We start from the raw sequence: 5,410 nt of genomic DNA on the forward strand, positions 1-5,410 counted from the left end.
CTATTTAATGCAACAAATTATTCATATAACAACATATCATAAAGAATCATATACATGACAAAGACATCATGAGTCAAAAATCGAGACTCGACTCTATCTCGAACTCTATAGCTCCATAGTTCATACACACTCTCGTCTCCGGTGTGCAGTTAGTTTCTATTTAAAAAGAAAGGTTTCATGAAAACATTTGAAAACTCTCCTAATATGTATATTGCATACCTTAAAATTAGAGACGTTACACATAATTTACATTTTCATCCATGAATTTTTACTAATTACGATGTTTTGGTTTGTAAAAGGTTAATATCTATAAATGTTTAAAAGAATTAAATAAATTTTTAAAAAAATTTATGAAGAAATTAACGATACTTTTTTATTTTTTGAGTTGTTCTGCTGGATTGATCGTTCAAGACCTTTGGTCTCTATCCGGACCCGATGAATAAAATGGGAACACTTCTTATGGACTCGATGAGAATGATTCTGATCTAGTTCATGACCTATTAGAAGTAGAAGGCGCTCTGTTTGGATTGGGATCCTCACGGACAAAAAAGATTGCAGTCAGTTTGATAGTGATCGAGAGACATTGCTTCTTCTGCCCGAACCTAGGAATCTCTTCGATATGATACAAAAAGGATCAGCATCATAATTATTTTAAATTAATTAACCAAAAGATAATGCTAAAGACCAAACTGAGCATCAGTGACAATTAGGAGTAAAATGTAAAATATTCGAACCAATAACCAAATGAGAACTAAACTTCGAAGTATAATAAAAATGTAACTGTAGGATCTCACAACGGTTGGAGAGGGGAACGAAACATTCCTTATAATGTCTTAGAAACTTCTCCCAAGCAGTCACGTTTTAAAACCGCAAGGTTGAGAGCAATATGTAACGGCTCAAAACGGACAATATTTTTTAGCGGTGGGCTTGGACGGTTGTAACATATCAAAGAAGACAATTTTTGTTAACAGTAAGCTTGGACTATTGTAACAGATCAAAGCAGACAATATTTATTAGCGGTGGACTTGGGCTGTTGTAACCGGTCAACCCGAAAAATATTTCTTAGGGGTGAGATTAAAATGATATATATATATTTTTTTTAATTCTTTCCATCCTTTGGAAGAAATAAAAACTTGATCCCAATTCATTACTTGCATCCCTTTTGTGGTCTTTACATTAAGTTTGTAAATGGTAATCTTAGTGTATTAAATTCATAACATCCCATTTAATGTTGTATTTCTAAAATTCATATTAGCAAATTAATTGAATATTGTCCCAAAGATTATACAATGGGATGGACAACAATGAAACGAACCTCATCCCATCAAACCATTTACCATACAACATAATCGCAAACAAACTTAGTCTCAACTTTGCTTTCATTATTGCGATGATATTGCTCCTCGTCTCTTCTTTTGGTAATTTTCAACCTTGTTTTTTTTTCTTCTTTTCTTTTTTCGTTTTTTTTATAACTCTCCAAAAGTAGAGTTATATCAAGTCTTTTTACAGTTAATTTTGCACTTATACTCACCATTGGGGAGCAATATTGGCACACCTATGCCATCTCTTATACTTTCTTGTTTCTTTCATCAACAATAGAAAATGTTATCTATTTTAAGATTAAGATCAATCATTAGCTCAGGCATAAATCGTGGCTTCGAAAAATATGAAAATAAGGGCCACATTTTATAGGACAGGGGTAATGTGCCATTGCAACCATATAACAATCCTCACGCAAATCTTGTTAAACATGTCATAATCTAATAATCATGCCAAAAACTTGATGATGGAATATAAAATTTTCAAATGACTCATGGTGTCGAAGGAATCATCATTTTCAAATGACAATTGTGGTCGGTGGCGTTTGTTGTTACAAACCTTGAGGATGTGAATCTAAGAACGATCATTAAGGTCATATATTGTGTGTTCTTCTTCAATGATGGAAGGAGAAGACGCTAAACCGATTGAGCCGGCCCCTTGAAGAATCTTTTAAAAATCACCTACTGAAGATGTCTGGGCTAAAACTGCTAGTAGCCTAGACATTGAGTTGAGAAATTCAGTGTTTTTCCTTTGTGGCAGATCTTGTAAATGACCATTTGTCGAAAGACATATCAAAACTATTTACTTTTCGTTAAAGGATCGTCATATCCTTTCTACCCTCATGTTTGATGTTCACATAGAGAACCTTAACATCTTATCAGAAGCATTCAAATGTCTCCCCCACAACTTACTATGCTCATAGAGGTAAATCTGGAGAAATCGTCAACCTGTTTCCAAAATCGTTTCATGGGATCAGATTACTAAGAATTCTACCTGGATCCTTAAATATGTGAGCCTTCCAATCAAGAAAGACCCACAGTTTGCTCAAGTCATCGAACATGATGATGGAAAGCGTAAATGTAAAATTCAATGAAAATTAAATTTTCTTTCCAAAGGTAAAGATTCTTAAGCTCGAGATCTAGTACCTCATGAATCTCGAGATCTCCATAAAAAATCAACATGTCAAAGTCTATGCAAATAGAGCCGGTTGATTACAACAAAGAAGTAGTTTTAGTCGATTATGAGGGCAATCCCATATCTCCAACTCCAACCGAATTGGATACTACATCTATCTTCAACCAGATCGATATTATCACAAATGAATTGTCCACTGAAAAAGAATTCCTTAAAAATGCATTACAACCTCGAAGGATATCCTAAATATCCAACATCAAAATAACTTCTCAAACAAGATTCTCTCAACCATTGCAAGACAAGTTAAGAAGATTGAAGAAAAAATCAAGGAAAAACAACAACAAAAGAAATAAAAAAAACTATTGCAAATATTAATGGCTTGAGATTCGCAAAAGTTGAGGAAAGTTCTTTTATTCATACAAGCTATTTTAGACAAAGTAATTAGTCTCGGCTCAACAGAAGAGGCACTTGCTCTGATTGAAGAAAAGCTAAACAATCTTTCAATTTTGATAGAACCTTAAGTAATTAAACTTTTAGTGTCATAATGAACCATATGAGAATGATCTCAAAAATTTTTAAAATGATTTCTCCAAAGAAGAAAAGATGCCCAAAAAAAACTAGACCTCATAAAAAAAATTTGTTAAATTAGAGAACAAAGTCCAAAAAACTAGATGAAGAAAAATTGGTATCCTAAGCCCTCTTTCCCCGATGTTCCGTTCGAAGAAAAAACTCAAATGACTCGATCCACCTATGAAGGAACATTCATACATAAGTGGAATATAGATGGTCTATCCGGTCATCTAGTCGTAAATGTAATCAACAAAATGTTGATGGGAGCTAGCGCCTATAGTCTTCGAGGTAAGTTTGACCACGCTATTGCTCAAATTGTAACTTTTGGTTTCACAGGAGTACTCAAGGATGGGTTGGAGAAGCATATCTCCGACGAAGAAAAGCAAAGGATACTCAACCATACTACTATAGAAAGAGAAGTACAAATATAAAAAGTGAAATTGGAATATCTCGTTATGGAGAATGATATAAGTGTTGAATAGCCATTAATACCCTTTTATATATTGTCTTAAAGTTTGTCGTAGGCAAACTAGAAATCCATACTGAACGTTTGAGAAAATTCTTATGATTATAAGATGCGAAAAGTTAGCTACTTCTGATGGTACAAAGATATAATTGTAACTAAGGTTAGACAAGATATGATAGTACCCTTTAATTATGGATGATGCGCTTCATTGAAGGACTTCCAAAGTATATTTCTCGAAGGATAACTACCGCTCTCAATGAAGAGTGTAAGCATAAGATTCCTTGGAATGAATTCACTTATGGTGATTTAGGTTATGTAATAGCCAAGTCGACCGCCAGCAAATATTGTCTACTTTGGCCCGTTACGTATCGTCGTGAGTCTCACGGTTTTAAAAGCATCTGTTAGGGATCAAAATGATATTAATTAACAAATCAGAGTGGCGCAGCAGAAGCGTGGTGGGCCCATAACCCACAGGTCCCAGGATCGAAACTTGGCTCTGATACCAACAATAAATAGCATTCCCATCAACTACAAGGTTGGTATAATACTCTTTTAAATAACTCTATGGGTGCTGTCCAACTCATGGTTTTAAAATGCGTCTACTATATATATAGAGAGTTTCGCCCTACTTTGACCAGTGCATCGTGTAACGGTCATACTTCTTCAAATGTGCGGCCTCTAATCTTGACACGCTCACCAAAAACCTTAACACGCTCACCCCTTATGGGGTACTTAATCTACATTCATATTTTTTACCTGGCTTTGTTGGACCTTAGGCAAGGTTTACCTTCAACATTCAAACATCACTTATGTGGAATCAAAACTTGTTTTACCATACACGCTGCCTATGCATGCATGTTCAATTGTGTACGACACAACAACGTTGCATCTCATCGTCATCTCAGTTCCTCACAACACGTCCCATGCATCGTGATGCAATCTCAAGTCTCGAGATAGCTTCTCGAGATAGCTTGACCATCTTGGTTGTGTAGACACATCCCTCGGGACAGATTGGCCAAGTGGTCTAAGGTGCCAGATTCAGGCTTTGGTTTGAAGGGGCGTGGTCCCACAGCTGTCATTTATTTTCATTTTTTGTAAACCTTCAAGCCCGCTGCTAGCACATATTATAAAAACCTCATGATTTTAAAATGCGTCTACTATAGAGAGAGTCTAGCCCTACTCCGACCAGTGCATCGTGTAACGGTCATACTTCTTCAAATGTGGGGCTTCGTGATCTTGACACGCTAGCCAAAAACCTTATGGGGTACACAATCTCCATTCACATTTTTCACCTCGGCTTTGTGGCTTTGTTATACCATAGGCAAGGTTTGCCTTCAACGTTGAAACATCACTTATGTGGAATCAAAACTTGTTTGACCACACACGCCGCCTATGCGTGCATGTTCTATCATGTGCGACACAACAATGTTGCATCTCATCATTATCTCGGTTCCCAACAACACGATCCATGTATCGTGATGCAATCTCATGTCTTGAGATACTCGATCATCTTGGTTTTTCTAGACACATTCGTTGGGACAGTTTGGCCGAATGGTCTAAGGCGCCAGATTTAGGCTCTGGTCCGAAAGGGCGTGGGTTCAAATCCCACAGCTGTCATAATCATACTTTTTCAATCTCATCGTCCGACCCATGCATCGTATTGCTATCTCTACATCTGTCGTATAGTTTAGTCGAGTGGTTTAAGATGTTGGTAAGAGATTCTAACCCAACTCCAACCAGTGTCTCATGATCTTGTCACGCTCACGAAAAATCTAAAGGAGTACTCAACCTCTATTCACATTTTTCACTCGACTTTATGGCTTTGTTATACCTTAGGCAGAGTTTTTCTTCCGCATTCAAACAAACATAATGTGGAATTAAAACTTGTTTGACCACACACGCCATCTATGTGTGCATGTT

General features: G+C 36.3%; 1 non-coding gene across 1 annotated transcript; it reads left to right on the forward strand.

Annotated features, from left to right (window-relative positions):
• Positions 1–5,027: 5,027 nt before the first annotated feature.
• TRNAL-UAG (transfer RNA leucine (anticodon UAG)) lies at positions 5,028–5,107 on the forward strand. Its single transcript has one exon. It is a non-coding gene; the product is annotated as a tRNA-Leu (tRNA).
• Positions 5,108–5,410: the final 303 nt, after the last annotated feature.

The sequence above is a fragment of the Cucurbita pepo genome, chromosome 15 (assembly GCF_057944985.1).
Source record: "Cucurbita pepo subsp. pepo isolate OVF chromosome 15, ASM5794498v1, whole genome shotgun sequence".
Taxonomy (NCBI): domain Eukaryota; kingdom Viridiplantae; phylum Streptophyta; class Magnoliopsida; order Cucurbitales; family Cucurbitaceae; genus Cucurbita; species Cucurbita pepo.